At 37.0% G+C, this 24171-nt stretch overlaps 1 long non-coding RNA gene across 1 annotated transcript; it reads left to right on the top strand.

The window, feature by feature from the left end:
- Positions 1–7692: 7692 nt before the first annotated feature.
- On the top strand, positions 7693–11810 carry LOC110774647 (uncharacterized). The gene is made up of 3 exons (XR_002529553.2): positions 7693–7997; positions 8184–8357; positions 11592–11810. It is a non-coding gene; the product is annotated as an uncharacterized lncRNA (long non-coding RNA).
- The last annotated feature ends 12361 nt before the right edge of the window (positions 11811–24171 follow it).

Raw genomic sequence — 24171 nt, forward strand, 5'->3', positions numbered from 1 at the left:
ATTGATAAGCATACCCGCATCCTTTAGGTAACTTCAACTTTTTACAATTGAACAATGAGTCTCATATCTCAGCTATCATCGCAATATTACTACAAAAATGGCGGAAAAGTAGTCACAAATCAAAATTCGAACTCGCAAGTTCATGACCACTCATCTTCTCTCAAGGAAGCAATTCGTTAGTTCTTCTCCCTCGTTTCTCCATTGATTTTCTTCTCAAATTGTTATTCCATAAATTTAGTAATTGTATTAAGTAGTAATTATATTTCAATCATTCTACCTTTTAATAACAAATTCTTGACGTTTTTGATAGCTACTAAATTTGTGGCGTGATTGGTGGAGCATAGTCGCAAACTAATGTGAATTTCCTTTTTCTTATTTTCTGTTTCAATTATGGCATGATTTTTGGTGAGTTAACCTGTATATTCTGCTGTGATTAAAAACATTATAAAATATAGGGGATATTAAATGTTTTTAAGGTGAGTTAACTTTCTGATTCAAAGCCTTCAAAGCCTTCATTTCATCTGTTAACCTGAGAAATAAATAGTTACCGCTGGTGATCCATTTCATCTATGCAATATATAACCTTAAAAATCAATTGTCCAGTTTATAATCATGGTAACTAATGATAAGAATCGAACAAACGGAGTAGTTAATTAGGGGAATATGTTCTCACCTTTTACTTAAAATCTTAAATATTTCATTTCAAATTTTCAATTGAGCAATTGAATATGAAAATTGTATTAGAATTTCATCCAAAGCAACAAATACAGAACATCATGATCACAATCATAATAACCTCGATTAAAAAAAGTACTCGTGTAAAATTAGAGAAGAAAGAAGTGGAAACAATAGAGAAAATGTACCTGATGAGAAGTGGAAACAATAGAGCAAGTTCATGCCATGAATTCTTCTTTACAAATACAGCATCAACAACAAAACTATCAAAAATCAAAAGTCGATCAGTTACAAACTTACAACTACCGTATCATCAAAAACCTAAAGGGCATTAGGATATTCGGAAATTTAGCTAAAAAAAGTTAGGTTACCGCTTCTAACCTAAAAAGCGGAAATTCCGCTCGAAGCAATGATTCCAATAGTATCTCCTTAAATTCCTGACAAAAGGAACCAGAACGACCTTCCCATGAACATTTCATTGAATCAAGTTCTTAAAATAATAAGCAACAACTACTTTACCATCTCCTACACAGTTTAATCAAGTTCAAATTTTCAATTATTAGAATCGCAATTAGAAATTTAACTGATTTAGTGCAGGAATCAAATTTATAATATGAAATAGCAGAAATGAATTACCGTTGACATGGGAGAGGAGAGAGAAAGGGAACATGAGTCGACAGATGCACTTCGTCAACCTCCACTCGCAAATCGAAAGCCAGATCCCCCGGCCAGGTCACCGAAATGACCAACCGCCGAAACCCTTCCATATTTGCAGAATATTGATCTGCACTGATAAATGGAACATTAATCATAATTAGAATGTCATACAACTCCAATAATACAAATAAAATCATGATAGGATCCAGTTATACTACACATTTAACACAGGCTGAGACCCGACTAAAACTTCATCTTGTCCTGTCCCCGTCTTCAAATTTTCCTCTGCTTCGCCGTCTTCCTCATTTTCCTCTACAGACCTGAATAACACAACCACCAATTACAAAATTCGCTCTTGGACAGAAGTGCAACAATTTAACAAATATCATATACTTTCCTTTTTCAACCATCAACTGATTAGAACCCAGAGTATTACTATGAATTAGAAGAAAGTATTAATACTTCATCAGATTTATACAACTAACAGGCAATGACCATATCAAAAGCACTGGTATTTTGTGTAAGCAACAAAACGGAACATATATTCTCTCAAGACAATGTTCATACGTCATTCGAATCAAATACCATACTACGTCCTGCATAAAAAGAATGAAAATTGGAGGCACATCCACTCATAAAGAACACTCGTCCCAACCACTGGAAGAGTGGGAGGTAACATCAATACCTTCCCCAGAAATATCCAATGGCATTAAAAGTACCACAAAAACATCCTAGATCACCATAGAGAACTACAAAAGTTGAATAAATTCTTGCAACATAAAAAGGATGATCAAACTTCCAAAAATAAGCCACAAAATACATATAGAACATATAGTTACAAAAATGTTGCATACAGCCCAAAATTGTGCTTACACTTCTTCTGCTTCTTTGACTTCCAACCAAACTTCTGCTCGAAACACTACAAATAAAACCAAATAAAGATGCAATCAAAGCCTTGAACAAAATAAAACCGAGAGAATAAACAAAAAAGAGACGGAGAAATTACAGGAATAAACTTGGTAAGATCAGTTACCTATGTATCCCCATCTAGTTCATCAATATTCATTAATCTCCAAGATTTAATTAACCTATACATTCTTGTGATCATTTTATTGCAGAGTTTAGTAGTGATGCACATAGTTTGTTAACACACACCATCTTGTTAGTGATCTTAGGTTAATTACAACTTAATTTAATCATCTCATGTTAACACACACCGGAATTCCCCTTCCAAAGTACTTGATCAATCAATCACCAGGCCAAAACCCCAAATTCTACACTTATAAGTGATTTAGGCAGTGTAAAAGGTGCAGAAATCTCACGGAGTTAAACTGCAGAGTAAAATTGAACTCACGGGAATAACTCCCTTCAAAATTATACTACAATTATGATTAGGAGACAAAATTAAACATGAACTAATAAATAAATAAATAAATATTTAGGTTTTGAAATTAAAGGAGTTCCACAAACCTCTCCTCTCACAGGCTTAGGTCCATTCCAAAATGTGTATGTTTCAATTACATACACCTCCTTCTTTTGCCTTTGCAATCAAATCAGGCCACATCTGAATAATTGGAAATTGAAATTGAAGTAAAATTTGGGTAGTATTACATCAAAATCGAGATGAAATGTAAATTTAATTGAAATCGAAATATTTACATCAAAATTCTGGGAAAAGGAAGAATGATGACCTGGGGAGTGGCGCGATGGTAGTGGATGCCGGCGGAGATGAGCATACGACGGCGTCCGGCGATGATAAGTGATCGATGATCATATGTCACGTTGTACAGCTTAAAGAAGAGTTTTCCTATGGCGAATTTCGCCATTAAAAGCATGAGAAAACACAATTGCTATTTGAAAGGGAAAAGGGTGAACCTTGCCATCAATGGTTTTTCAGTGATCTTCGAAATTGGTTAGGGTTCTTCAGTGACCGGGGAAGGAGACGGGGAGGTTTGGGAGGTGCAGAATTACCATGGAGTTGAGATGAGAGAGAAAAGGCGCGAGTTGAGAGGAGGGAGAGATTATGCGTTCAGTTAATCTCTAGGGTTTCGACCGAAGGCTGGGTTTAGGAGGGTATTATTGTCTTTTTCCAGGGGGACACGAAAAGTGTATTTACTTATTTACCCTCAGTTGTTCCTTTATATAATAGAGATGATATCAATAGCAAGTTATGATCCAGGCTCGTTATCAATTCAAAAAGGGAGGGGCTCGTTGAAGAAAGTAATTGATGAGCAAGATATGAAGAATGGTTTTGAGAAAAGAGACCACGAAATTGATTGTCCTAAGTAGGGATTGGGATGGGTCCGGGACCCGGCCCAGGCCCAGTTGGACTCGGCCCATTTTTAAAGGTCCGAGTCTAATTATTTGAGACCCATTGGATCTAGGGAGGATCTGGATTCATGTGTTTAAAAACGGGTCAAGGTGTGGGTCCAATATTTTCAGATCCAGACTCGGTCCAGATCCGGCCCTTGGACCCGGTCAATTATTACAAATTAGAAAAAGGCTGATTAGATACATGCATACATTAGTATTTCGGCAGTAATTTGTCAATTATGATATTTTATGTATTGAATGTGAATATGTGATGGTAAATGACGGTTAAATTAATGGCGTGAGAAAATTTTCTAAGAGAAAAATGTTAAAAAAAAAAAATAACACTAGACCCATTTTTTACCCGAGACCCATTAGATCCATGGGATCTGGGTATGGGTCTGTAATTTTCAGACCCAATGGATCTGGAGCGGGTCTGGGTCTGCCTAAAAAATATGGGACTAGGTTTAGGTCTCACCAAACCCGGCCCAGATCCGGCCCATACTCATCCCTAGTCCTAAGTGTGTGTCATTTGACCTGTTGGATATTCATAGAGGAACCAACGAATAAGTCGGGACCTATCCAAAACGCAAAAATAAAGATGGAATTACATGTGAGGAAGATTGTTAAGTAGCTAAAAGTTACTCCAATGATTGTAGTTAGGACTTGTTTGCAATTTGCAAATATTTCAAGCTACTATTTTAACCATTTGAATAATTTTAATAAATCAGTTTGCCAAAAAAATTAGTTTTCCAAGCTACCAACTAATTTGCTTGGAACAAAGTTGTCCATAGGGATTTAATTAATAATCAAAATAATATTACAATTAAATGAGTGTTGTGAAAACAGAGAGAATGAAGAAGAAATTGGAAGAGAACAACTATGTATTTTATTCCATGAACAATGGGGTATATATACGTACAATAGAATAAGGTTTTCTTGGAGAACAATAAAACCTAAGATCTAGAATATTCCAGAAAGATACCAGAGGTATAATGGGCATCCACATAATATTTCATGACACTCTCCCTTGGATGTCCATTATTGAAGATTATGCCTCGCTAAAACCTTACTAGGAAAACCCTGTGGGATAAAAACCTAGTGAAGGAAAAAGAGTACATCATTCTTCATAATACGCTTGAGATGTTGTCTCATTAAAAACCTTACCAGGAAAACCTAGTGGGACAAAACCTTGGTTAAGAGAAAAATAGTACAACGTGTATTTCTCCCCCCGATGAATACAGTAGCATGAAGTTACTTGAAATTTGATTTTTCAAAGTTTAACTTGAAATTTCAATTCTCCACTTGAACAAATGAGGTTTATATCACCAATGTTTTGAAAATAATACATGTAAGATAACGTGATTTTCTCTATCTCATTCGATACATTTGTTTTCGACTTTCCCGATGTATAATATAATAATGCTTTAGCTGTAGGGGAATACAGTTAAACATACATAACATGTGTGGAACATCCCCAAACCCAGGAAACATGTATAAAGCACAGATTAAGCATACTTACATTTGTAGCGTGTTTTCCCGAGTATAGTATCAACAAACACGAACACAGAACTCCAATTGTCGTTCCTCTATTTGGTTCACCGACACGTTCAGATCCGTCTTGATAATTGTAGCTTAGACAACGTTCAAGAGTGTTTGCTTTTTCGGGAAGAATAGTTTTGAGTAGAGAGCAAAACTGAACGTACGTAATTTAGAATTAGGTTTAGGGTTATGGAAAAACTGATTGCGGTGTGTGAAATATAACCTAATATTATATTTAGTGTAACTTGCCAAGACACAAGGCCTTGACCGGCCACACTCACACACACCGCACGCAAGCCCATGCGCACAGCGCACCACATACCGAAGCCCACAGCGCAACCGAGCAGCGACGGGCCATGCGCCTTGTTGCTTGCTCGCTGCTTGTTGCTGTGCTTGTGCGCGCACTCGTGGCCATACGGGTTAGCTAGCTTGCTGCGTTGCGAGCTCGCTGGCTCGTTGGGCCTTGCGCGCATGCACGCTTGGCTCCACGGGCCGGCAGCTCCGATGCGGCTCGTATTCGCGACGAATGCCTTACAGCTACTATTTATCGTATCGTATACGACGAATCACCATCGAACAATACGATTATTCGTTTCTCCCAGCTTACGAATATTCGCGATACGATATACGATTTCGATGCAAGGTCGTATCGTATAGAACGTTTTTCCGAACTAATTCCCGAAAAGCTATTAAATGAATTTCCAATTCTTTAATCCGGTGATCTGTTACATGTCATTGGTGTGACCTTATAGGTCCAGTCAAGAGTGAGTTGTGAGCCTAATATAGATTAGAACTCACTGATCAGAAGCATTGCTCTAGTTAGCTGTTCCGATCACTTGATCTTACTGAATTAGTTGTTCGCAATTAATCTGAACCTTGGTATTAGACTTAATGCACCTTGGGTGAAGGACACATTTCCTTTAGGCTCCCACTTGTCATTCAGACAAGTGTGCATCCACATTCCTTTGTCGCTTAGTGTTACTTGCTGAACATAAGGTAAGGTCCAGATATGTTTCTCGGATTATAGAGCTCAACTGTTAAAATTTTACAGAAGGTTAAGCCTTAACCATTCTGAGCACGTCCATGCATTTTCACAGTATCTAACTCTCTGAGAGGCCTTGTTACACAACAACACCATATCCTATGAAAGATAGGAGGACAATCCATTCTTGTAATCTATGAACACTCACTTTGATTCATAGTACGCCCAATAACTAATTTTATGCCTCCTTTTACGGTGCAACGTTTTGCTAGCATTAGAGCGAACTATTTCTCAAACGAGCAAACTTAATCGCTCATGTTCTAAGGAATGGTTCTAATCACCATTAATGAGAACTACGTATGACATGACTTTAATCTCTTAAAGTGTTCTCATGGTCAATCCGATATAAGATCCAATAAGTATCTATGCAAAAGATTCTGACATCCAGTCAATCTAGTTCAAGAAACCGAACTTCAAATCTTCTTGCAATCTAATCTTCATTAGTCATTGGTCGTCCACCTTTCAATGACCTGGATTAGGGATCCTTTGTTACTTCAATATTCAAGTTCACTTATGGGTGTTTCTTTATCGAAGAATCCATCTTGACATCCCATTTGAATGTTTTGAATCACATGGAGTTATCATTTAATGCTAAACCAAATTAAATGATATGAAATAATGAATGTCATAAATATGAAATGGTTAAACCAATTTTTTTAAACACAAATCTAACAGATGTTCTAAAACAAAACTTAGAAAATCAAAGCCATTCTCCAATATTCTTGATTCCCATGGTTGCTAGATGTGTGTTGTGCTTCGCTTGTGGAAACGGTTCAGTCAATGGATCCGCAACATTGTCGTCAGTTCCAACCTTGCAAATCTCGACTTCTTTCCTGTCAACAATTTCTCGAAGTATATGAAATTGCCGCAGTAAGTGCTTGGACTTCTGGGGGCTCCTAGGATCCTTTACCTGGGCAATGGCTCCGCTATTGTCGCAATACAAAGCCATTGGTCCTTTAATGGAGGGGACAACCCCAAGTTCTTCGATGAATTTCCGAATCCAAACAGCTTCCTTTGCTGCTTATGAGGCAACAATGTACTCGGCTTCAGTTTTAGAATCCACAACAGTGCTTTGCTTAGCACTTTTCCAGCTTAATTCTCCGCCATTAAGGCTGAACACAAACCCAGACTGTGATCTCAAAATAATCTCTTGAAACAGAGTGTTTTAGTTTTCAATTAAAAGACAATAGTTGTTCTTTTGCTTTGAATGGAGTGTTTTATGGTTCAGCACAACAAGAAGATGGTCTATATGTGCTACATACGAGCAAACACATTTATAACATAAATACTAAAAAGGCTAAAACTGGTGATTCCGATCTCACATTTACTAGAGGAAAAATCGTGATGTGCTTCTCTTCAAGTGCGGGCCATTTAATAAATTGGCAGCACTTCAGAGCAACAAAATAAAAATAAAAAAAAACATTTTCACAAGTGCGGGCACTTGAACGGGCTTGTTTCACAAATCACCCGCACAAAACAAAATACAGTGATATGCTCCTTTCTCGTTCTCTTCACCTCAAACGACCCTCGTTCACTTTCACCTCAAACCCTCTTTCTCTCTTCCCTCTGCTGCTTCTCTGCCGGTAACCCACCACCACCAGTTCTCTCGCCGACGGCACAACTGCTTCTGTTGTCGCCCTGCCCTAGTTGTTGTTGATATTCTCTCTCTCGCCTGCTCCATCATTCTCTCATCACTACCTTGTATCGCCACCACCAACGGTGGCCGCGGGTGGTGTTTAATGGTTTGTCATCCTTGCTACCCTATCGATCGGTAATTTCCTATTTTCCTTCATTAGTTAAGTTGAATATAAGCAAAATCAAAACCCCCAATTTACAAACCCTAACTTTCTATTATTTGATTTTTGGTTAATCTTTAATGTTTCTATCTTTTATTTTGTTGATCATGAGTAATTTATTTGATTCTTTGATCTGCTTCAATTGAATTTTAATTTTCAAGTTAATTGAGATGCAAATTGAGCTAGAGAACCTGGACCACTCATAGGATAACGAGAAGCTAGCAGCTCGTCTGAGGCTAATTGTTAAGGAACGTCATCTAATGGAGTCGATGTTGGCTGATTTAGAAGAGGAGCACGACAAAGCTATCTGTAGAATGGAATTCCTTGAGAAAGAGGTGAGAATATATTTCTTTACAAGCTGCATTTGTGTGCTGGATCGAGTTCCATCTCTCAGAAAATATTGCATTGATAAGAATACATGAAAAGTAGGCCATTGCTCATATAAATTGTCGTTCGAGTTGGAATTTTGCATTCATAATTGTTCTTAACTATGGTAATTTGTTGATGTTCTTTCATTAGTTGCTGCCCAAAAATCTTAGTTTTGGTAATATGTTTTGAATGAACATATTGTTGTGAATGTAATGGATTAGATACTTCCTAATCGCTTTGTTGTGTATATCTCCATAAGCACCCAATAGTCACTTCTTTGATTGAGCTTTTTCAGATGAGAATGGTCCGATTGATACACCTTTATGAATTGTTGATGTTGCTTCAACTTTAATCTTTGTATTTAGCCGGGAATTTAGGAATGGAGGAAAGAACAAAAATAAAAAAATAAAAAATGGAGGAGGTGAAGTCTATTGAAGGATGAGAAGATTGCAGTTACTTTATTTTTTTATTTTTTGTTCTGAATGAGTGCAGTTGAAAGTGTTCAGAATTGGCATATTGATGATAGACAATGATCAGTGCTGGCACCATAAGTGTAAAGAAAAAATCATCTAGAGTGAAGGCCCCTTGTATGATATTTCATATACTATTCATATGAGTATATAAACGATGACGGCTATGCGTAAATGGAAGATATTGGGTTTTTGTTGGGTTGTTTCTATTTCTACCCATGTATTTGTGGATTGGTAAAGATTCACGTTCATGTTATACTTACTTATTTCTACCTTTTGTCATTTATTTTCATCTTTATTTTTTGGTGGGTATTTGGGTGTAAATGTAGGATATGAAACAAAACACCAATTTTATGTGTCTATATAATTATTATAACATGCTATCTGCTGAGTGTATTTTGTCTCTATATTTGGTGAAACTCCAAAGCAGGGTTTAGTGGGTTAATTTCTCTTTTTGGAAAGTTCTTTTTTTTGGGGTCCTATATACTTCGTCCATAAATAATTGACTATGTTTGTTAAAGGTTTTTAGCTAAGAAACTCCACTATTTGAATATTTCGTCTCACAGTTGTAATATTTTTCCTGGAACATTGCATTTAAGAATGTTAGTCGACCCAAAACATTTTGAGACTAAGGATTTGTTGTTGTTGTTGTTGTTGTTGTTGTTGTTGTTGTAGTACGAGGGTAGTGTGAGAAAACAACAGAACTGAACTTACTAACTTTAGAAAGTGGCCTATAATTTTGTGACAAACTGCAAATATGGCCCATTTTCTTGGGACAGAGTGAGATATTTGGCTGTTCAATTCATTGATCTGCCAATCTTCATCTAGAAAGAACAGACACTCAACCACTAGGCTATGACTTTTGGGACCTTCAAAAGCTGGGTGTAATCATATACTTCCTGATTTGCTGTTTTTTCAGATTTCCACATGTCTTAGAAAATGGATGCACCATAATCAATTTAGATACTAGAGCAGATTGGGTCCTGCATTGCTCATTATTGCAACAAAATTACCATCATAATATTGTCTGAATTGATGAGATTGGGTCCTGCTTAGCTTATATTGCTGCTATAGTCAGCTGTTAGTATATAAAATGACCAACTTTGTTGTTTCAGTTGTGGTTCATCTGTTTTTCAGTGACTGGAAAACGGTTTTGGTTTTCCCAAGCAGTTAGAAATTTAGCAACCTTATCTTTTATATAGGAATTATAGAAAAGCTTGCCAAAAGTTGTAAACCAAACTAGGACTTCACAATCGCCATGTGCTGCAAACCAAGTGCAAGTCTGCTTCTTAATAACATAAGAAAAGACACTCTAAAAACCAAGTGATAAATTACTGTTGTTGCATGGATAAAGTGTGAATTTTATGTTTGTAAGTTTGCTTTGTGTCACATCTTTTGTTCTGCGGTGCTCAACTATTTGATGCTCATATAAAAAATAAACGAGCCTTAAATGTACATAATTTGGCCAAAGTAGGTGATAATGAGTCTTTGAAACATAAAACTAAGTGTATTAAGCATATAAAGCATTTTAAATACTTATTTAAGTTTATTAGTTTAAAGATGAGACCAAAATAAACCATTTTAGTCAAAATGTGGCCTATAATATATGATCAAACGAGCCTTAAATGTATATAACTTGACCAAAGTAGGTGAGAATGAGTATTTGAACTTTAAACTAAGTATATTTGACATGTAAAAGGTTTAAAATACTTATTTAAGTTCATTAGTTGAAAGTTAGGACCGAAATAAACCATTTTAGTCAAAATGTGACCTATAATGGTCAAACGAGCCTTAAATGTGTATAACTTGACCCAAGTAGGTAATAATGAATCTTAGAAACGTTAAAATAAGTCTAATAAACATGTGAAGGGTTTAAAATGCTTATTTAGATTCATTAGTTCAAAATTTAGAGCGAAATAAGCCATTTTAGTCAAATACGACCTATAATAAACAAACTAGCCTTAAATGTGCATAACTTGTCCAAAGTAGGTGAGATTGAGGCTTAGAAACATTAAAATAAATCTAATAAACATGTAAAGGGTTTTTAATAGTTATTTAGGTTCATTAGTTCAAAGTTGGGACTAAAATAAGCCATTTTAGTCAAAATATGGCCTATAAATATCAAATGAGCCTTAAATGTGTATAACTTGACCAAAGTAGTTGAATGAGTATTTTAAAGTTAAAACTAAGTATATTTGACATGTAAAAGGTTTAAATACTTATTTAAGTTCATTAGTTAAAAGTTAGGACCAAAATAAGCCATTTTAGTCAAAATGTGACCTATAATGATCAAACGAGCCTTAAATGTGTATAACTTAACCAAAGTAGGTGAGAATAAGTTTTGAAACATTATACTAAGTATAATGAACATGTAAATGGTTTCAAATACTTATTTAAATTCATTAGTTGAAAGTTAGGAGCGAAATAAGCCATTTTAGTCAAAATTTTCTATAATGAACAAACGAGCCTTAAATGTGCATAACATGACCAAAGTAGGTGAGATTGTGAGAATGAGTGTATGAAACAAAAAACTAAGTAAACATCCAAAAGGTTTAAAATACTTATTTAGGTTAATTGGTTGAAAGTTAGGAGAGAAATAAGCCATTTTTATTATTATAAGGTTCATTATTTCGTTGTTGTGAGCAAATTATGTCTTACTTTAATGTACCATACAATATTTATAATATAACTAACATATTTTTTTTCTTCTCGATGATCTATCTTCTTTAGGTATTCAACAATCCGAGGGAGCAGCCTTTTACCATTGAGTAGATAAATGAAGTTCGAGAAAAGTTGGCAAAGTTCATTACATTTATTGTCTTTGATATTCTTGTAGTAAATCTAGATTATGGATGCTTGTTTTTCATAGGATTGTAATGTAACCAATTTTTATATTTATAATTATATACTATTCAATTTAATTATCTATATAATTGGATACTTTTTTTATGTGATGTATGGAGGTTAACTAGTGTGCGTGTATAATATGTAGCAGGGATATCAGTTATATAACAAATTTCTAGATCAATTGCGGCTCATTTGTATATCAAGTGCGGCTCATTTATATATCAAGTGCGGCTTTTTTTTATGCTTGTGCTGCCCATTTTTATGTCAAGTGCGGGCTAATTTCCAAAATTGGCAGCACAAACATTGTCAAGTGCGGGCTCATTTTCAAAATTGGCAGCACAAACTTTGTCAAGTGCGGGCTCATATTGCAAAATTGGCAGCACCAAATTTGTCAAGTGCGGGCTCATGTAAATTGGCAGCACTTGAAGTATCAAGTGCTGCCAATATTTTGGCAGCACTTGAGAAGCATCAAGTGCGGGCAAGCCATGTGCTGCACATGTAAAAGCCCGCACTTAACCCCTTAAAATGAGCCCGCACTTGAGCTTTTTTCTTCTAGTGATTTCTGTGGAATTATCGATTAGGCCATATAAACACAAAGCGCATGGAATTACTTCAATAGAAGGGAATTCTACAATCATTCGACTTAGAGAAGATTGATCAATGTGAATCTTGTTTACTTGGCAAAATGACAAAGCAACCTTTCTCAAAGGTAAGAGAAAGAGCAAGCAAACTACCAGGTCTAATACATACGGACGTATGTCGGCCTAAAAGTACGAAAGCTAGAGGTGATTTCAGCTATTTCATAACGTTTACGGACGATTTCAGTAGATATGGCTATATTTACTTAATGAAACACAAGTCTGAATCGTTTGAGAAATTCCGAGAATTTCAAAATGAAGTAGAGAATCAACATGGCAAGAAAATCAAGGCTCTAAGATCAAATCGAGGAGGTGAATATCTTAGCCAGGAGTTTGATGACCATCTAAAAGAATGAGGTATTCTTTCTGAATTGACTGCTCCGGGGACACCTCAATGGAATAGAGTGTCGGAACGGAGAAACAGGACCTTACTTGATATGGTCAGGTCAATGATGGGTCAAGCCGAACTTCCTTTACAATTTTGGGGACATGCGTTGCAAACAAAAGCACTCACACTGAATCGTGCTCCGTCAAAAGCTGTTGAAAAGACTCCATACGAATTACGGACTGGAAACTTCCAAAGTTGTCTTTTCTAAAGAATGGGGTTGCGAAGCATATGTCAAGCGATTAATTTCGGACAAGCTCGAACCAAAATCTGACAAATGTTTCTTCGTTGGGTATCCAAAAGAAACAAAGGGGTTACTTCTACAACAAGTCAGACAACAAAGTATTGTTGCTCGTGACGGTGTCTTTTTGGAAAGAAATCATATTTCCAAATTGACAAGTGGGAGAATAATAGGCCTCGAAGAGATTTGAGACGAACAACGAACCAAGAACTCTTTAGAAGCAGTTCAAGGTGAAGAACCTGCAAGGCCTTTAGAAGACCCAGTGGGAGTAGTTCCTCAAAACGTTGTTGCCCCTCGTAAGTCAAACATAACTATGTTCAGCCGGACAGATGGACATGCGTCCTTTTGACTGAAAACGTAGACGTTCTTATATTAGATAGTGATGAACCTATGACTTACAAGAAAGCTATAACGAGCCCAAGCTCCACTTAATGGTTAGAGGCCATAAAATCCGAGATAGACTCCATGTCTGAAAATCAAGTCTGGGATTTGGTAGATTTGCCGGATGGGTTTACACCTGCCGGATGTAAATGGGTCTTCAAATTAAAGAAATAAAAATATGGAATTGTATACATATACAAAGTTATATTGGTAGAAATAGGTTACAGGCAAGTTCAAGGCGTTGACTACGATTAAACCTTTTCTCCAGTTGCGATGCTTAAGTCTATTCGGATAATCCTTGCGATTGCCGCGTTTCATGACTATGAAATATGGCAAATGGATGTCAAAACTGCCTTCTTCAATGGTGTTCTTGAAGATACTATGTTTATGACACATCCGGAGGGTTTTCTCGATCAAAATAATCAAGGAAAGGTATGCAAGCTTAAGAAATCCATTTATAGATTAAAGCAGGCATCAAGGAGTTGGAATAAATGATTGATGAAGCAGTCAATAAGCTTGGCTTCATCAAGAATCAGGACGAATCTTGTGTATACAAGGAAGTCAGTGGGAGTAAAATTGCATTCCTAGTCTTGTACGTAGATGACATACTACTTATTGGAAACGACATTCCTATGTTGGAGTCTGTAAAGACTTGGCTTGGAAAGTGTTTCTTAATGAAGGACTTGGGAGAGGCACAATACATATTGGGCATCAACATCTATAGAGATAGATCTAAGAGGATGATTGGACTAAGCCAGAGCACTTACATTGACAAAGTACTAGCTAGGTTCAATATGATGGAAGCCAAGAGAGGTCATCTACCCATGTCACATGGCACATATCTAAGCATGACTTAGTGTCCAAAAACATCTGATGAGTGTAGAAAGATGAGTGGAATTCCATACTCTTCGGCTATTGGATCCATCATGTATGCTATCATTTGTACAAGTCCAGATGTTTCGTTCGCACTCAGTGCAATGAGCAGGTACCAGTCAGAACCAGGTGAGGCGCATTGGACTGCTGCCAAGAATATCCTAAAGTACCTGAAAAGGACTAAGGATCAGTTTCTGGTCTATGGTGGTACAGATGAGTTGATCGTTAAGGCCTATACGGACGCAAGCTTTCAAACCGACAGAGATGATTTCAGATCACAGTCTGGGTTTGTATTCTGCCTTAATGGCGGAGCAGTAAGCTGGAAAAGTGCTAAGCAAAGCACTGTTGCGGATTCTACAACGGAAGCCGAGTACATTGTTGCCTCGGAAGCAGCAAAGGAAGCTGTTTGGATTCGGAAGTTCATCGAAGAACTTGGGGTTGTCCCCTCCATTAAAGGACAAATGGCTTTGTATTGCGACAATAGCGGAGCCATTGCCCAGGAAAAGGAGCCTAGGAGCCACGAGAAGTCCAAGCACGTACTGCGGCGATTTCATGTACTTCGAGAAATCGTTGAAAGGAAAGAAATCGAGATTTGCAAGGTTGGAACTGACGACAACGTTGCTGATCCATTGACTAAACCGTTGCCACAAGAGAAGCACAACGCGCATGTAGCAACCATGGGAATCAAGCATATTGGAGAATGGCTTTGATATTCTAAGTTTTGTTTTAGAACATCTGTTTGATCTGTGTTTAAAACAATTGGTTTAACCATTTCATATTTATGAAATTTATTATTTCATATTCATTTAATTTTGGTTTAGTATTAAATGATAAGTCCATGTGATTCAAAACATTCAAATGGGATGTCAAGATGGATTCTTCGATAAAGAAACACCCATAAGTGAACTTGAATATTGAAGTCACAAAGGATCCCTAATCCAGGTCATTGAAAGGTGGGCGACCAATGACTAATGAAGATTAGATTGCAAGTACATTTGTAGTTCGGTTTCTTGAACTAGATTGACTGGATGTCAGAATATTTTGCATAGATACTTATTGGATCTTGTATCGGATTGACCATGAGTACACTTTAAGAGATTAAAGTCATATCATAAGTAGTTCTCATTAATGGTGATTAGAACCATTCCTCAGAACATGAGTGATTATGTCTGCTCGTTTGAGAATTAGTTTGCTCTAATGCTAGCTAAATGTCGCACCGTAAAAGGAGGCTATAAAATCAGTTATTTGGCGTACTATAAATCAAAGTGAGTGTTCATAGATTGCAAGAATGGATTGTCCTCCTATCTTTGATAGGATATGGTGTTGTTGTGTAACAAGGCCTCTCGGAGACTCGGAGAGTTAGATACGGTGAAAATTCATGGCCGTGCTCAGAATGGTTAAGGCTTAACCTTCTGTAAAAGTTTAACAGTTGAACTCTATAATCCGAGAAGCACTTCTGGACCTAATAAGGATGTCTTGGATCTTACCTTATGTACAACAAGTAACACAAAGCGACAAAGGAATGTGAATGCACACTTGTCTGAATAACAAGTGGGAGACTAAAGGAAATATGTCCTTCACCCAAGGTGCATTAGGTCTAATACCAAGGTTCAGATTAATTGCGAACAATTAATTCAGTAAGATCAAATGATCGGAACAGCTAGCTGGAGCAATGCTTCCGACTAGTGAGTTCTAATCTATATTAGGCTCACAGCTTACTCTTGACTGAACCTATAAGGTCACACCAATGACATATAACAGATCACCGGATTAAATGAATCAAAAATTCATTTAATAGCTTTTCGGGAATTAGTTCGGAAAAACGTATTATACGATACGACCTTGCATTGGAATCGTATATCGTATCGCGAATATTCGTAAGCTGGGCGAAAGAATAATCATATCGTACGATGGTGATTCGTCGTGTGCGATACGATAAATAATAGTCGTAAGGCGTTCGTCGCGAATACGAGCCGCATCGTAGGTGTCGGCCCGGCGAGCAAAGCGCGCATGCTCGCAAGGCCCAACGACCCAGCGAGCTCGCAACGCAGCAAGCAAGCCAGCCCACGTGGTCACGGCAGCGCGCACAAGCACAGCAGCACGCAGCGAGCAAGCAAGGAGGCCCACGGCCCATCACTGCTCGGCTGCGATGTGGGCTCATCCAACTTCCGATTCGTTTTCCGATTCCGGAATTTATTTCCGTTTCGAACAACATTTACGTTTCCGTTAATATTTTTCGATTCCGGTAATAATTTCTTATTCCGACAATATTTCCAATTCCGGTAATATTTCTGTTTCCAGCAATATTTCCGATTTCCGGCAATATTTCAATTTCCGTTAATATTTTCCGATACGAACCATATTTCCGATTCTGGCAACATCTACGACTTGATAATATTTATTTTTCTGTCATGAACCATATTTCCGTTTTCGGCAATATCTTCATTTCTGGAATACTCTTTACTTTGCCTATTGATGATTTCAGCTCCCACTGGAACCGAGATCTGTCGTTTCCGAATGTTCCTAAATGGGTACTTAATGAATAATATATTCACTTAAATACTTGATCCGTTCACGTACTATTTGTGTGACCCTACGGGTTCAGTCAAGAGTAAGTTGTGGATTAATATTATTAATTCCACTTGAACTGAAGCGGCCTCTAACTAGGCATTCATTTCACTTGATCTCACTGAATTATTTACTTGTTTAATTAATACTAAACCGCATTTATTAAACTTAGCATTAAATGCATAAATGCAAACTTGGACCAAGGGAATTATTTCCTTCAGTGGCGACTTACCACCTTACCTTTTTCTTTTGACGGGCTTGGTGTTTATTCTGCAGGTGGTGTTTGTCATTATGCTTTTCTTTCTTCTCGATTGCAGTCTTTTGGTTTGCAGACAAAGCTTCTACGGCATGTTGGCATTGTTGGTCCTGGTCGAGCATTTGAAGATGCGTTGAGTGTATTTAATAGAACGGTGGAGTATGACATTATGAGTAACCCAAGTTAGATCGCTTCCTCTAAACTCATGAAGAAATTGGCAGGTATATATTTCACAAAGGTTGTTGCATCTGCAGAATCCACCTTCTCTTTATCTCCTCGATAGTCGGCATTGTGGAAATCTAAGGAGGGAGATCACGCCTCTGCTTGGCATCGTGCGGTCCCCATATCAGATTTGGGACAGACGATGAATGCTAAGTGTTAGAATCCAACCTTTCTTTACTTGTATTTATCTTTTCTATTGCTCTTTAGGATCTTTCTAATAGTTTTCTAGGCTTTAGAGAGAATTATTATGTTGCTGTAATTCCAGTGTTCACTGACAAGTTTTAGCTAATTCAAAATAATCCTCTATGAGGGTATGAACCAATACCTCTCATCAGAAGTTGACATTGCTTAATTACTTGCGTTGTTGCTAGCCATTATAGATATTGTGTCGTCGTATGTTTTTAAGCTTTCAAAGACCCAACAAAGTCTCCCTCAAAACAGATACATTCTCGTCGACGGTCCCTCTTCTGCCTGTTGTGCGCATACAAGCGCCCCGTTCGACCCTCGACCTTCGCTCTTGTCGCCAATAGGCAAGAGTGCCCATTCTGAAGCAAACACTTGCTCGTGCCCCGAGCCTTGAGATTCACTTTCCGCACAAGTCTTGCGCCCTTGCTGCCCGATAGGCAAGAGCGCGCCGCACGATCTGGTGTCAAAACCCTCGGACTGTGACAGTTGGTATCAGAGCCAAGGTTCATGTTAGGTTATGATACATATGATATTACATAAATCATGCGGAAACAACCATTAACCCAGGAATACATATTATTTACACATAATCATATAGCATAATTTAGATGCATACTCTTTGTTGCGTGCCCTCCCTAGCTGCGCCCGAACCGAACAAGAACAAGTCTTTAGGACTCCAAGTGTCGTCCCTCCGTAGATAGTCCACAGCACGTCCGGATCCGCCTTAAGATTGACCAACTAGAATCGCCCTTAAGGTACTAGAATTTTCGGCACTTTTGAGCAAGATGTGTGGCTGAATTTTTCTCTCAAAAACTCACTTTGAATACTTTGAAAACTCGTTATAAATTGTGAACCCAGGCCACATATTTATAGGGTTATGGAAAGGGAATTGGAATCCTATTCAGATACAAATTAATTAAACCTAGAATCCTACAAGAACTCTAATTTAATTAATTTATCAAATAGAATTAGGAATTTAATCATTAACCGAACTCTGCACGTTTTAGGAAACGTGCACGAACACAAACACTTACGCACACACACACAGCAGCCTCGATGGGCCTCCCATGCGTGCGTGCGAGCAGCAGCCCACGCAGCGAGGCCTGCGCGAGCCACAAGCCCACGCAAGCACCCGCGCGCGCTGCGCGCGCTGTGCGCGCTGCCACGGCCTGCTGGGCCTGGCCTTGCGCTGGGCCTGGCGTGGCTGTTTGTGTGGCGCGCTTGGCTTGCTGGGCGATGGCCTGGCTTCGTGCTGGACCCTCGTCCGGCAGGCCTCGTCCGATGCTTATTCGTACGATACGCTTCCGATTAAATTTCCGATTCCGGAATTCATTTCCGATACGAACAATATTTAACATTTCCGATTCCGGAATTAATTTCCGTTTCGAACAAATATTTAATATTTCCGTTTCCGGAATTATTTTCCGATTCCGGTAATATTTCCGATTCTGACAATATTTCCGTTTCCGGCAATATTTCCGATTCTGGTAATATTTCCATTTCCGATAATATTTTCCGATACGTACCATCTTTCCGTTTCCGGCAACATCTACGACTTGGATAATATTTATATTTCCGATACGATCCATATTTCCGTTTCCGGTAATATCATCGTTTCCGGAGTATTCATTTCTTGCCTGTGACGATCTCAGCTACCACTGAAACCAAGATCCGTCGATTCCGAATATCCATAGATAGAGTATTTAATGCCATTAAATACTTGATCCGTTTACGTACTATTTGTGTGACCCTACGGGTTCAGTCAAGAGTAAGCTGTGGATTAATATCATTAATTCCACTTGAACTGAAGCGGCCTCTAGCTAGGCATTCAGCTCACTTGATCTCACTGAATTATTAACTTGTTAATTAATACTGAACCGCATTTATTAGACTTATCATAGAATGCATACTTGGACCAAGGGCATTTATTTCCTTCAGTCTCCCACTTGTCCTTAGGGACAAGTGTGCATTTCCTAATTCCTTTGTCGCTCGATGCTTGCTCTTGAACATAAGGTAAGAGTTGTCATCCTTATTATGTCCAGAGGTGTTCCTCGGTTTCAGAGTTCAACTGATCAAATAAACAGATAATCATAGCCTATGATTCATCCGAGCACGGCCATGCATTTCACAGTTTCTAGCTCTCCGAGTGGCCTTGTACAACTTTTAAGCATCTCATCCCGATTTATGGGAGGACAATCCCAATCTTGCGATCTTGAGATTAGACTTCGTTTGATAGGTGATTACCTGAGCGTTGCCTTTATAGCCTCCTTTTACGGTGCGACGGTTGGTCAACGTCAAAGCAACCAGTTCTCAAACAAGTAATCTCAAATCACTCAGGTATTGAGGATTTAGTGTCTAATAATTTAATGAAATTTACTTATGACAGATTTTCATCTCTTACAGTAAAGTTTCATAGGTCTTGTCCGATACTAGTCTTCCCAAAGTAAGTATCTATGCAAATGATTATGACATTGCCATGTCCACATAGTTCAAGAAACAGAACTACTAGTCATCTTGCATTCTAATCGTCTAACGTTTTCTATGCGTCCAATTTTATAGAAAACTCCGACTAGGGACCATTTTCAACCTTTGACATTCAAGTTCACTTGATAGACATTTCTTAGTCACAGGACTGGTCCTGACAGTCTATCTTGAATATATCGTCAAATTGAAGGGACTCATCATTTAATACTAAACCAAGATTAAATGGAATATGAAAATACATTTCATATATGATAAATGTTCAACCCAAATGTTTTATAACCATGGGTCTCAAACCCATCTTCTAAAACAATTCATGGAATTCAAAGCTATGCTTGATTTCCAGTGCTACAACGTGAGTGTTGCTTCTCACTTGTTGCATAGGTTTAGTTATCATGCTTTGCCAATCTTAATATCCTTTCCATCGAATGTTCTTCGAGATATGATGATAAGATCTTTTCGAGTTTGTTTATTATGTGATCTAGTCTTTCTTACTTCGATGGTGGTTTTACTCATTTTGCAATGAAGAACCATCAAGTTAGCAGACGTTTTTCTTGCTTCAAGAGTGGTTCTACGCATTTTTCAATGAAGAACCATCAAGCCAGCAGATAGGTGATCTACCCAAGTTCAGTGAAGAACTTTAAACAACCCTGTTTTATTGCTTCTTAGGCAATAATCACTTTTACTTCAACTGTATAGGTTGCTAGTGATGCTTTGTTTGGATTTACCTATCCAAGCAGTTCATAGATATGTGGAAGACTCTCCAACTATATCTTAGAACATAGAAATTATTATTTTAATTTCCCACGCAACAACTCATGGTCTCCAATCCATGTTGCCATTTCAAAACACGATGCTCTATAGCTCGTCCTTATCAATGGTTAACTCCAAAGGGTCTTGCTTGATCCTTTGCCAGTGTTTATGCGTGTAGCATCAATATTTAGCATATCTTTATTTCCTTGAATCAAGAACTATTCCTATGTACCTTTTCAAGTACCATAAGTATTCTTGATCTCAATCTAGTTGATCTTTACTTAGATCAATAGAGATTGGTATATGTTCGTCATGGCTAAAGTCATACGATACGTTTTTGGCGATCCTCATATTATATCATACATGATAAATTCTTTTGCAGAATAATTCCCAATTGAATTCTATTCATGTAACTTTAGCTCATCTAGTTTCAGTAGATACTAAATCCAGCTAAATTCTTTGACATATAATATAGGTTTAAGAATCTTACTTAGATTCTTTGATGTTTAACTTAGTAAATGCTTATACATAGTTCAAACATCCTTTACTTAGATTTATTCATATGGGTCGAATATCTCCAATGGAGTCTTTCGTGTTTGATTTAGTAAATGCCATTACTTAATCCAAAACAATATCATAAGATCTTTGTAAATAGATCTTAATACCCAGTATGTACTAAGTTTCGCCATGGTCCATCATTGATGAATAATTTCAAATCTAAGTCATTACCATTTGAATGTTATTTCACAATAGAGAGATATGTGTGTGATACACACAGGACCAATTAAGTTTTACGTACTCCCACTAAACTTCTTATATATCTATAAGAATCATGTACATTTTATGAAACTAAAATACTTATTAGCTTCACTAAAATACATTTCTAATTCCCAATTGCTTGCTTAAATCTGTACTTAAGATTTTATAAACTAGCTTTTCTTTCAAGCATTTATTTGGATCCACAATTCCTATGACATACCATGTACATAGTTTATTCCAACATTTGATTGAGGAATACGTTTTGTCATCCAATTGCTATATGTACCAATATGCAATCATTGCTTGAATTATAGACTTGAGCATTACGATTATGCATGAGGTTTCAACACAATCCACATCGTGAATTTGCTTGTAACCTTTAGCAACTAATCTAGCTTTGCGTGTGAACACAATTTCATGTTTGATGGTTTTCAAACTTTGCAATCAATAGGTGTGAAACTATTCTTGCAAATCAACAAAATTTCAATTTTGTCATCAAAACATTGAGTATGTTTTATGGCCTCTAACCATTTAAAACATTTGAGTCTATATATGGCCTCTAACCATTTTAGGGAATCTAGGTTTCGTCATAGCTTTCTTACAAGTCACAAACTCATTAATCTACATGATAATAGTTTGACTGCAAGTTGTAGGTTTCTTCACTATTTAATAAAAGAATCTCATAGTTTCATTGACCTGATCTCTATGTTTCTTCACTATCTAATAGAAGAATCTCATAGTTTCAGTGACTTGAATTCTATGCCTACTTGGGTATAGAACATCAAACAATAGAATATCAATAGGCACTTTGAGAGTCCTTTGAATATTCTATTCTCTTTGAAGCACTTGTACAGTCTTCTAAGAGATGTCTATTCTTTAAAGCCACTTCTAAAGTCCTTAAAGAATAAGTTCGGATTTTCTGAAGCACTTCGAAAAGCCTCCGGAATGTCCGTTTATGTTTGTTGTTCGCCTCGAAGACTTTCGAGGTCTATTTTCTCCCACTTGTCATTTTGGAAATGAATCTCCAAAAGGATAGTATTTCGAGCAAACAAACATTATGTTCTCAAAAATTCGTGGTAGAAACAATACCCTTGTGTCTCATTTGAATAAATCACAATGAAACATATATCTATACTTGGGTCTTAGTTTGACAAACACTAAGCTCCCACTGAGTTTTGCAACTCTCTAGATATATTTTATGAAAAGTTATTCTAAAATTACTTTTCAATAGCTTTGACGAATTTGGTTTAGTTTGGTGGTAGTTGAGCATTTTGTTTTAGAAATTATAGGAAAAGTCTTTATGATTCATCATTAATCGAATCAAGTACTAATTGACTTCGATTATCCCAACTAAGATATGCCATATCTTATGGACCTAGATTGTGAACTTACAACACACAATCATTGATGATCATATTTGGTCTCAAGTAATCATCAACATGATCTAACCTAGATCTTTATGATTTCTTGCCAAGTGGATTTTATACTTCTGAATCTTTGAACTAGCCAAACAGATTCAACTTATATCACATTTGAGTAAATAAACCTATATTCACTCAAATCCATGTGAAATAATAAAGTCATAAAATCTTTCTTTAGCTTTGAACTCTATCGTCTAGGCGTTCTAACAATAGTTCATATCTTTTGTTACTTTCAACAAGTAAGACTGGTTGTCTTAAAATGATCTAGAAATCAATCAACTTTCAAAAGTCCATTAAAATAGAGCTTTTGAATGTTAACTTGTTGATATGGTCTAAGCAACAATGCCAAAGATTTAGTGGAACTCAAATCAAGGGGTTGATTTGAACCTAGTAAAGTTCTATAAAGAGTTGTTTGTTTTAATCAAGCATATTGACTCATCCTGTAATTGACCATTTCATTCAAATAAACAAACAAACATTGTTTTTGTTTTTCTTGAATGTGAGTCTTTCTGTGTTTGAAAAACAGAAATTTAGGTATTCTGATTATGGAACAAAATAGCCATTAAGTTCCAGCCTTTGAAAGGACTTAAAACAAACTAGATGACCCTACAACTAATGTAGCATTGCCATGCTTCATTTCCCACTTGTAGGTCATTAGTGTAGCCTAGCTTCCATTGTTTGAGTTTTTACCGAAGTAAGAACCTCAAGCGGTATATGATACCAAGGAAGTTTGATTGCTAGGTCACTTCTCTTTAAACATAAACTTATAGGTAGAAACGGAATCGTAAATTCCTTTCATTTGTTCCTCGTTTTCCTATTTCTTGTACCCTTTCTTATAGTCTTAAGAATTGAATTCTTTAGTGTTGACTTTTATACTTTGTTAGACATGTCCAATGTCACCAACAAGGTTCTTTACCATTTTATGTTGAATATTCTGTTTCAACTAGATGATCTTACCAGAAGCTTCTAAAGTTCTCTAAGCATCGATCTATTCGAATGTCTAGGGACTAGACTCATTCGAGAATTAAATGGACAAAGATATTAGGTTGTTAACCATTGGTAAAGCTGAGCGTATTAAACTCAATGCTTTATGATCTCAAAACTACATTGTATTTTGAATTCACAAGCACCAATTGGTTTGCCATTCGATTTTGATGTTCGAAAACCACCATAAAAGTCGCTAAAAGAAACGTACATTTTAAATTGCTCACTTTCTCTCATTTCCGTGAATCGTTCTTGGATTCACTACCAATTGAGGAAATTTACTGTTACTTTTCTAAAAGGATTTATTGCAGTGCA

This window comes from Spinacia oleracea, chromosome 2 (genome assembly GCF_020520425.1).
Source record: "Spinacia oleracea cultivar Varoflay chromosome 2, BTI_SOV_V1, whole genome shotgun sequence".
Lineage (NCBI taxonomy): Eukaryota > Viridiplantae > Streptophyta > Magnoliopsida > Caryophyllales > Amaranthaceae > Spinacia > Spinacia oleracea.